General features: G+C 40.0%; 1 long non-coding RNA gene across 1 annotated transcript; it reads right to left on the bottom strand.

The window, feature by feature from the left end:
- Positions 1-10837: 10837 nt before the first annotated feature.
- LOC110922797 lies at positions 10838-11168 on the bottom strand. The gene is made up of 2 exons (XR_002583493.2): positions 11108-11168; positions 10838-11032 (listed from the first exon to the last, which is right to left on the bottom strand). It is a non-coding gene; the product is annotated as an uncharacterized LOC110922797 (long non-coding RNA).
- Between the last annotated feature and the right edge of the window lie 487 nt (positions 11169-11655).

The following is an 11655-nucleotide window of genomic DNA, read 5'->3' as shown; positions in this document are numbered from 1 at the left end:
GCGTGTGTGTTCTGACATTTTTTTTTTGACCTGCTGCTTTCTTCGAATGTAGTTGTTTCTCTGTATGTTGTTGCCTTCAAGAGGGAAGGCGGTCGAATGGGTACAATTTGGAAAAAACCAGAAGAAGAGCTTTGGTACCACCGCATTGTGGGAAATTTTGTTCTTCCGCGGGATGCGGATTTTTCTGTTCACCCGGCTGCTGGTGCGGGTAAGTTTCATTTGTTTCTGTTTCTTGTTCTTGCGCGTTGTAGGTAAATTCTTTATTCTGTGCCTTTGCAGGTGAGTTGTCAAATTTGGGCATAGGCCCTGAGAAGAAAAGACGCGCAACGACTAGTAATGTTGCGCCAAAAAAGAGTGATGCTGAGAAGACTCAATCTTCTAAAGCTAAAAATGTTGGAGAGAAGAAAGGTATGCGCCATTCTCCTGACAAGTGTGATTATGTGGTGGTTTCTGATACTTTGGAGGGTCTTGCGCCTGCAGTTACTATTAGGCGACCGAAACCAGAACCAAAAGACTCTGCTGACATTCCTCCATCTAACCCAGATGATCCAGTTGATTTGGAATCCAGCCCTGAGCATTTGGTGCAAAGGGGAGCAAGCAAAAGGAAGCAAACTGATACTGACGCGGAGGGTTAACCTCCTAAAAAAGTTCAGAGGAAGAAAATTACCCGAAGAGGGAATCTTGATGCCTTTGTTACGGAATTTGTTCTCCTAAGTAGCATCTTCCCTTGTTTTCTTTATGCGGAGTAGATCCTTATTGATTTTTATTTTTACAGAAACTCATGTTGGTCCAATTGCCACGAACCTGCAATCTGTGGTGAATGAAGATCTTCCTTCTTCCCCTCCACATGCTTCTGTAGCTGATCAGCTGAAACCTATAGAGGTTGCAGACGATGGTGTGGAGAAGACTGTTGAAGCTGAGAAGCCTGCTGATGTTGACTCAGGTGTGGTGAATGATGCTGATAATCACCCAACCCCTGAGGTGGTTGTTCAAGACCTGGGGGAAGGGGCAACTGAGAAAACTCCTACTCCTTCTCCTAAACCTTCGGACACCATGCCGGGGCATGTTGAGAAGGTGACGGTTGAAGAGCAAGATTCGTCTGCTGGTGTTAGTAAACAATCTCCCATCCGCCCAGAGGAAACCTTGGGAGATTATTACTATCGGACCTATACGGGGAAGGATGCTGCTGACCCTCATGTCCCCGTTTGGAATTTGAAGAAAGGTGATACTTTTGCGGATTGGCATGTGTGCCAAGATTGGTTGCAGGGGATACTTCCCCCTGGGGAGGTCAAGTTGCAGGAAGATCGGTCTTATGAGCAGATCTACCAGTCTTATTTTGCTGAAACTCCTTCTCATGTCTCTACCACCCACCGTATTGTTCGTGAGTGGTACAGTATGCATAAGGAGCAGAAATCCTTTATGGCGGCTGAGAAGAAATTTACCAAAGATGAGAGACGTCTGGCTCAGTTAATGGCTAAACTAGAAGCTGACCAAGCCAAGTTTGAAACTGAGCGCAAGACTGAGAAATGATCTGTTGCTGGTTGGAAAAGAAAGGCAGAAGCTGAAGCTGCTCTCCTCTCCGAGGAACGTAAAAATTGGAGGAAGATTTGCGAAAAAGATAATGCTGAGAAAGCAAACCTTCGAACCATTATTAATAACCTCAAGGCTGAAGTTGAAAATCTGAAGAACCAAGATGCGGAGGTGGAGAGATTGAAGAAAGAAAAAGCGGATATGGAAGCTACGCTGGTGGAAGCACGTTCTCATAGGGAACGAAGTGAGCAACGGGAGGTACAAGCTTTAACCACTCTTGCCATTAGAGATAAAGAATTAGAGGAACTTACTGCTTTGGTTTCTGACCAGGAACAACTGAAGAAGGATCTGGAACTCGCGCGTTCCGAAAATACTGAAACCTCCCGCCGTTTGACTGAGGTTGAAGAGAAACTGGAAAATTCAGAAACGGCGCGGGTTACAGCGGAAAGCGAGCTTGACCCTTTAAAGAATGATATGGCCTGGTTGAAGGATCGCGGGATTGCTTGTGTAAGTCCCTTTTCCCTTTTTTGTTGCGAAGCCCTATATGCGCTTTTTATTTGATGCTTATTTGATTTCATAGGTTGCTGAATCTGTGTTAAATTCTGAAGAACTGGATAAAACTGTTGCTAATTTGGTGGTTGCTGCACGGCGGGATGGGTACGCGCAAGGTTATGCGGAATGCTCCCAACATGTGAATAGCGCGTTGAAGGTTACCTGGGATGATAGCAAGTCTGCTACCTTTGGCGTAGATACTGCCGCTGCGTTTGCTTCCCTGAAGACAGAGTTTAACAATTTGCAACTTCCAGTTATGGAGTTGATAAATGTGGCGCTGCAATCGGATGATCACGTGGCGCAACTTAAAGAAATCTTTCCGGATGAGGGTGAAGATTTAGAGTAGGATGAAATTGTTTTGAACAATTTGTTTTTTTTGTGGGATGTATATCCTTGTTTTGTCAGTGCGCTGCTGTGCAAGAATTCGAAACACTGCTGTGTTTGAATCTCTTTAGGGCGTATTTGTACGCTGAAGATAGTATGTTTCTATTTGTTTTGTTAAATGACTTTACAATATTTTGCATGAGTACAATTGCTTTTACTTGAGTAAGGCGAATGAAGTTGGTATGAAGCTCATGTGTGAGTTTATGGTCGTTTGTGACGTGATCACTGACCGCGCATGGAGCTTATTTTACTACCATAATGTTTTTGCGCTTACTAAAAAGAAATTGCATGCACTTTGTAAACACAGAAATAATAGAAACTTTGTAATCTTATTCATGGATATAGCTCAGAGGCGTTACAAAGTTTGTTTTGTTTTTTTATATAATTAAATGGAACTTAACTTACTCCCTGATAGTTCCTCCGCATTTGATAAGTCACGTCTTTTCTGCGGAAAAGCTATAGAGTCCTTTAAGTTTTGGCCCGTTTGCTTGAGGTTTCTTCTCCCCGGGTAATCTGCTTAATCTCCTTGCGCATATTCTGGAGTAAATGCGTAAGTTCTCCATTTTTGAGGGCTTTCTCTATTTCTGTGCGCAGAGATATGCAGTTATTCGTGGTGTGCCCATTGTCTTTATGATATTCGCAGTATTGCGCCGGGTCTTGACCACGTTTACTCTTCATCGGAATCGGAGGTTTGAACTGGTAGTCTTCAGTACTCAGAACCTCCGCGGGGGTCTTTGTTAGGGGAGTCCACTGCCTCTCCCTATTTTCGTGCTTGTTTTCTCTTTGTGCAGAGAGCTTGTTGATTGTTGTGCGGGCGTCTTCAGAGGAACGACTTCCTGATGACTCGCGCCATGATTTTTTGAACCTTCTCTCACCGGTTGCGCTTAAGTCTGTGGGCCTGTTGTGTGGTGGTGGTGGCCTGTTTGTAGTAAGGTTTTTCTCAGTCTGCGCATAAACATTGGCTGCCGCCATTATTTTTTCCTAACTTTTGGGAAGACCCTCTGTTCTAGATAATACTTTGACCATGTCGTCACATCTAACCGCGTACTTAAACTTAGCACGGATTAGTTGTTCGTGAACACCACCGATCTCCAACACTTCTTTATTGTATCTGGTGATAAAATCCTCCAGATTCTCGTCATCGCGTCGCCAGATGTTCATGACGTCGGATGTATCACGCATGGAACGCCTTTGTTGGCTGAAGTGTGTTAAAAACTTTTGACGCAGATCTTTCCACGACTCGATCTGCCCCGTCGGTAAGTTATCAAACCAGATTCGCGCTGGGCCGGTTAATGTTTGTACAAACAAATGACACCATAGCGGAAGAGTCCAACCGCCAACCAACCCTGCGCTGGTGAATACTCTCAAATGATCATCGGGGTCAGTTAACCCATTGAATTTCCCAACGTTAGATGGTAATTTTGCCCTTTCCAATGGAGCCAGAGCTATCTCTAGTATGAACTTCGAGTTTTCCGCTGCTTCTGCAGGGCGGTAAACTAAGTCATAATTATGCTCTGCCTCAGGGTTATAAACCGCTCGAGGCCTGGATTTGTTATAGTTTGGCTGCAGTCTGTTAAATACGCTAGTGTTTGCACTCAAACGATATGTTTGATCGGATTCATCAGTGTGAGTGTCCCATTGGGAACCCAACCTATCATGAACCGATTGCATTCGACGAGGGTGTGGTTCATGGTGTTGTCTATGGTAGTTGCTTGTATCATCATAAGTTGATTCTTCTCGCTGGGAAGCATGAGCTCTAGATCCCGGCCTTCGTGATTGGGTCACGGGAGCAGTTTGGGCACACAACTGTGTGTACACTGCATTTAATGCCCCTTGGGACCGGACATACCATGATATCGGAGTTTCTCCAGGTGGTAAAATTGATTGAGCGGGATTTGTTGGTAACATTCCTGGAGTAACAGGATCATTTGCTCGATTGGATTGAACCTCATTATCGTCTGAGGCCTCTTCTATAATCCCTTCTACTAGTAAATTGTTTCCGACGTTTGGTCGAGGACCAGTTTGTCGGTGAGAAGATGAATTTTCTGCCATGTGAAAAAACAGAAAAATGGAATGAACTGAATCGAAACGAGGTAGAAACTAGAAAAACTGAGAAAACAGTGGGCGCCAATGAAGAAACACTAGATAAATGGTCGGAACCGAGATATCTAGGGGGTTTGATTCCGCATAAAAGGGTTAGCTCTCTCTCGGTTGATTCAGTTGCTGCCGAACTTCTTCTCCGGTGATTCTGCAAAACAGAGCACCGTTAGCCTCGCCAAGGGGAGAAGAGGGTTCTCTCCTTGACCCGACTCCGGTGTGAGAATAAGTATTGGTAATGGAGAAGATAAAGTATTTGAGAGGTGAATGTGATCTGAGTTTATACCTGAATAGTTCTCGTATTTATAACCGGGAGTTTGGGAGGGAAAACCTGTTATTGAAAAGATGACGGAAGATGCTAACGCCGTAGCGGTTATATTTTCTTCCGTCAAGTTCTTTAATCCCACGTTAAGTTGCCTCGATCCGATGTGAATGCACACGGATCGTGATTTGATCTATGGCTGGGGATTGCCACGTGGAAAGTGAATAAGTGGAGATCATTCTCCAATTGCATGCTTTTGTTGTGATTTCAGGGATGCTTGTGGTAATGACACGTGTCCAGACAGTTATAACCGTCTGGGTGGTGCACGATCAAATTCTTTCTAGAAGATTACTGCTGTAATCTAGTGTGACACCTTACTGTGTGTACACAGCTGAATAAATCTCAAGTCTGGGTAAAATGATATCCAAGTTTGGATATCTAGGCGGAAGTATTGATCTTCAGGATTTTAACCCTTTGCTAATGGAAGAAGGCGCAAGGATTTTATGCTTTCCTTTGGGCGCGCGACCATAGCTTGTTGATTACTTTCTCCCTTTTGTAAGACCAATGCGCGGTCGCGCAAGGTTAAAAGGTTGAAAGGCCAGTTTGTGGTATGGTCTCAAATCCTTTTTTATGAGGTTTTTGGGACTTTACCCCTTCACACGTGTGTGCTTGCCCAACCAATAAAATCATTTCTCTCTCATGACCTGTTCACAAACCATAAAAACATCATTTCTCTATCCTCTCTCCTCTCTCCTGCCCATAAATTTCTCTCTCTTGCCCTCTCAAAAACAAAATACCCATCAAATATTTATCTTCTCTCTCCTCTCTCCTACATCACACTCACAAACCTTTTTTCCCTACATTTTTTCTCATTTTTTCTCACATACACCACTACATTCTCTCTCCTCCACCTCACACCCTCTCTCCTTAAAAACACAAAAAAATACCTCTATTGTGGATGCTCTCATTTTTTCTCATTCTTCACCTCATACATATTCACTCTCTCTCTCCTCCAACTCATCCCCTCTCTCCTCCACATCATCTTCTCTCTTCTTAAAAACACCAAAAAATAACCTATTGTGGATGCTCTTAGAAATGGGCTTGGTTCAGCTTTTATAAAACCTATTGTAGATGGCACCATTTGTTTCCATACTGTCCAGGGGATTTGGCCTATCTTATCCGGGCCATTAGGGTCTCTTCAGTTACCCTTATATATAAAACTTGTAGGTAAGGCTGCAAACGAACCGAATGAATACGAACAAACCCTTGTTCAGGTTCGTTTATTACGAAATATATGTGTTCACGAACTGTTCATGAACGTTTACCAAACGAGATTTTATGTTTGTGTTTGTTTGTTAAGTAAAAATGAACTTGTTCGTGTTCGTTTGTGTTTGTTTGTTAATTTTAGGCAACGAATGAAAACGAACAATGATGAACACAAATGAGCACAAACTAATGTTCATGAACACAAATGGTAACAAACGAACACAAACAAGCGTTCATGAACAAAATATATAATACATTGACACTTATTAAATGTTTTATTTGTTAGAATTTTGAAGTATTTAAATAAAAATAAAAGCTAAAAACACAGACGAACATGTTACCGAACATTTACGAACATAAATGATCGAACGTGTCCTATGTTCATGTTTGTTCATTTAACTAAACGAACAAAATTTTTTTTTGTGTTCGTTTGTTTAATAAACGAACCAACACAAACGAATTTCCCGCCAAACCGTTCACGGAATGTTCATCGAACGTTTGGTTCGTTTGTAGCCCTACTTGTACGCTAACTTGACCATCAAAGCGTCTACAGGACTTCAGCCCCGTGGACTTCTAAGATGTTGCTCTTCTGGCTCATAAGTACAAAGAGCGACATGTTAACACCACAAAGATCACTTCGAACCAAAATGATCTTCTCCTCACACAGCTGCAAAGGTCCAAGTACGGCTATAGAATTTTATGAGTAAAGTACACAAATAGTTTCTGTGTTTTTTCAAAATTTTAGAAATCGTCCCTAAGTATGAGAAATTACACAAATAGTCCACATTTTTGCAATTTGTAACACTTAATCGCTAAACAAATGGGGTTATTATTTTTTTTTCAGTATAGTACCCATACCTTATTGGTGTAATGTATGCAATCTTCATTTGTACATTTACGTGCATAATGAAGTGTACCCATGCAAAATTTGGTTCAACATTACAAGTATTATTAATGCCGGTAATGATTCGTACAATGCAAGGACAAAAAGTTAAGCCAAAGAAAGGTACAAATAGAGTTGATGGGGTCGCAAATAATATAATACTTTATTAGTTTGTTTTTAGAGAAGTTTATGTGAAGCTGACTTGTTGCAAGTAGTTGAATTGATTTCGCGTGTCCCTTCACTCTCTCTCTCTCTCTCTTTTTCTCTCTCTCTCTCTCTATATATATATAGAGAGAGACCGGTTAATGTACAAGAACCTTAATATACGAATGTACGCTGTGAAATTAGGTACGTTTTAAAAATCAAAACCCTAATCATACATGTTGAAAAACCATAATCATACATGTTGAAAACCATAATATATTTCATTACATAATTATAACATGCTTCATTACATAAGTATAACATGCGCGATTATGATTTTTCAACATGCGTGATCAGGGTTTTAAATTTTATAACGTTCGTAATTTCACAAGGTACGCTGTACGTTAAGCAATATTGTATTTAACACTTTCAATATATATATATATATATATATATATATATATATATATAGGGTAGGGATCCTAAGAGAAATCCACCCTATTTGAGAAACTTAAGAAACATTCTAGAGCACACATTTCCCTAAGCTTTTGATAATATACACATATGTATAGTTTAAAATTGACTATATACATATATGTATATTGTCAAATCTTGAATTATACGCATATGTATATAGTCAATTTTAAACTATACATATGTGTATATTACGAAAAGCTTATGGAAAATGTGTGGTCCAGAATGCTTATCAAGTTTCTCAATTAGCCTAGTGCTTCTCACGTGATCCTAACTATACACACACACATACACACACACACATATATATACAGGGGACCGCTAAAATGAAAACCACCTCCAGTTGTAAGAACCGAGCGAACCACTTTCTAGCCATTAGATCAAGATGATGGATGGATGAGATTAAAAGTATTTAAAAATAATATTAAGTATTTTTTGTCTTATTATGTCTTTAATTTTTTAATCCAAAAGGGCATTTAAGTAAAATCACTCTATTTTGTCTTTTTGAGTTTATTGTTTTTTTATTACTTTATTGTATTATTATATTAGATTTTTATTTTTTAATCAAAGTTTTTTTATTAAACATTTTTAAATTCAGATTTATTTACAGATTTTTACGTTCAACGTTTTACATTTTTACGCCCGGCCTTTTCACGCCCCGTTTTTTGACGCGCCGTTTTTACGCCCGGCTTTTTCACGCGTCGTTTTTTCAACGCGCCATTTTTACGTTAACGTTATTTACGTTTTATGCACCAGCTTTTTACGTTTTGCGCGCCGGTTTTTTACGTTAACGTTTTTTACGTTTTACGCGCCGGTTTTTTACGCGCCAGTTTTTTACGTTTTACGCGCCGGTTTTTTACGTTAACGTTTTTACGTTTTACGCGCCGGCTTTGTACGTTAACGTTTTTATACGTTAACGTTTTTTTACGTTTTACGCGCCGGTTTTTACGTTTAACGTAAAACTTTTTACGTTTTACTAAAAAAAATTACGTTTCACGTTTTACCTAAAACTTTTTACATTTTACGAAAAACTTTTTACATTTTACGTAAAACTTTTTAAGTTTTACGTTAAAAAGTTTACGGTTTAAATTTTTTTTCTTACAAAAACTTTTTTACACAAAAACGAACGCACCCAGAAAATCGTTACTCGGTAGGTGTCTCAGATAGTTTGCTATCATCATCGACGCCTCAAAAAAAAATATAAAAACCCAACAAACAAAAATCAAAAAGAACGAGTGGATTCTGGAAAAAAAAAACGAAGTTTTGGCTCAGATTTTCCGATAATCAGAGGCTGCAAAGTGGGTTGCGGGTTCAAAAACCTACCCTCCACCATCCTTGCGGCGCCATCGTCCGTTTTTTTTGCATCATCACCGCCGATTCAAAAAGGCACCAGATTCAACCGATTTAAACATTCAAAACGAACATGAACATCATTCAAACCCAGAAGGAACATGAACATCATTCAAACCCAGATTCAACAGAATCCAAAAGGTCCCAAAAAACAGAACATCATTTAAACCCAGATTCAACATGAACATCATTCAAACCCAGATTCAACATGAATATCATTCAAAAACAGAACATCATTCAAACCCAGATTCAATAGAATCAAAAAGGTCCCAAAAACATCATTCAAACCCAGATTCAACATGAACATCATTCAAACCCAGATTCAACAGAATCAAACCCAAAAAGTCAAACCCCCAAGATTCAAACCCAATTCAACAGAATCAAACCTGCAGCAAAAACAGTTACCCAAAAACATGATTGAAGCAGATAAAATCAACAAGGGGTGACAAACAGTTACCACTGCCATCATCGATCTCTGCCCCAAAACCCCCACCGGTCTCCCCACAAACCACCACCGCCTTCCGCCTCTGCCGAACTCCCACTAAACCACCGCCCCACCACCGCCTTCCGCCTCTGTTTTGGGCCACCGGCATCACGAGCCGCCACCACAGTTGGGGGTGGCCGGCGATAACTTTGGAATCGAGAAAGTGGGGGTGAAGAAACAACCGGCGATAACTTTGGAATCGAGAAAGTGGGGGTGGCCGGCGATAACTTTGGAATCGAGAAAGGTAGTCGGCCGATGGGTTTTGTTAGAGAGAGAGAGAGAGAGATTTGGGGGGTGAATGATATTGAAGAGAGAGATGATTGAAGATATTTAAAATTCAAGAAGATGAGAGAGGTGAGATGAATATAAAAAGCTTGTGATATTAAATGCTGACAGAGAGAGAAAGAGAGAATTGACATATGGGGTAAATGACCAAATTACCCTTTTTGTTGGCTAGTTATGATTGGTGGAGAGTGGTTCTCACGGTTCTTACAACTGGGGGTGGTTTTCATTTTAGCGGCCCCATATATATATATATATATATACTAGCCATTTACCCGCGCGATGCGGCGGGAGTGACGATTTACAATAGAATACTCGTTTACCGTTAGTTTATCACCTATAGGTTTGGCGGGAGTGACGATTTACAATAGGATACTCGTTTACCGTTACTTTATCACCTATAGGTTTGTTGTTCTTCGATTTCAATATGGCGCGATAAATTGTAGCAAGTGAATTTAGAGAGAAAAATGGCTCAAGATTTTAGGGTTTCATTGTTTAGAGATGTAATCCGGGTCAAGTAGGATCTATTAGTACCTTATGTAATTTAAATTGTAATCCGGGTCAAGATTTTAGGTTCCTTTGTCCAACTATTTATACTTGTATTAAACATAACTACAAAAACAACATTAAAATGTTAAGTGTTGAAAAGGTAACGCTGTCTGATTACTTACTGCACGTTGGCAGATATTTACCAATACATATGCTCTAAAGGTCAAGTCAAGATTTGAAACCTGCCAACCGATGGGTCAATATTGTGTTTTATAACAGATGAAGTGATGGCATATCTAGTAAAGTTAACCACATAACCCAACCAACCATTTTCTTGCTACAACTAACTGATTCCGAAGATCCATTTTTAGAGTTCGAAAGCCTATTTTGACCCGTTAGTTGACCCAAACAATGAACTTGAGTGGCAATGCACACAAAGAATAACTTTACCTTTTGCTGTGCATGACACTTCGTACAAGTGTATACAAGATAATCAATTATGAATACATATTGGTAGCTAGCATCATAAATATGAAATTATCTTGTTTTTGTTGGTCCAATAGTTGTTCCCATTCAAGCATCAGAAATATGTAGGTGGTTTCTAATATATAATCAGAACATGCATACATACATACATCTGTTTTTTTTTAAAAGTAGTTCACTACAGCATGATTGCTTTTTATTATAAACTTGAATGGCTATCATTTCAAATCCAGAAAACTGATTTGGGCTCGATTCAAGCCGACCGGTGTCACTGCAGTAGTCATAGAATAGAGTAAGTACGGAAGTTCTTTGTTGCGTCAAACCACAGGTTCAACCTCTGTTCCCTATTACCCTGCATATACCAAACAAACTTGCGATTAGTTTATGCACAGCTATTCATAATCATTTTATCATGAAATAAGGATACCTGAACAAATGTCTCGCTCGACCAATAGTTTCCCTTGACGCATTATGCAAGGTTCGCTCGGTCCAACAACTCAAGCAAATGTTTTCTATGTTTTTTAGGGGGAAGATGGGTGCATCTCTCCACAGGGCATACAAGACACAGGTCATTGGCGGAAGCCCGCCAAATTTAACATATAAAGTTTTTTTATATGTTAAATATGGCGAGCTGCCGCCAATAACCTATGTTTTGTATGCCCTGGGAGAGAAGCACCCATGTTCCCCCTAAAATGCAAAGAAAACATTTGCTTGAGTTGTTGGATAGATTACACAGGCTCAGTTTTTGCATCACAGCCTCAAACACTTTCAGTTCAGATAGATTACACAGGCTCAATTTTTGCATCACAGCCTCAAAACACTTTTAGTTCAGACAGATTAAGAACACAAGGTCAGCTTATGCATCATAGACTCAACACTTTTAGTTCAGACAGATTAAGAACACAAGCTCAGCTTTCGCATCACAGCCTCAAACACTTTCAGTTCAGACAGATTAAGAACAACAAAATCCGCATC

This window comes from Helianthus annuus, chromosome 17 (assembly GCF_002127325.2).
Source record: "Helianthus annuus cultivar XRQ/B chromosome 17, HanXRQr2.0-SUNRISE, whole genome shotgun sequence".
Taxonomy (NCBI): domain Eukaryota; kingdom Viridiplantae; phylum Streptophyta; class Magnoliopsida; order Asterales; family Asteraceae; genus Helianthus; species Helianthus annuus.
The sequence above is the reverse complement of the archived record's forward strand: the minus strand, read 5'-3'. Positions and strand labels throughout refer to the sequence as shown.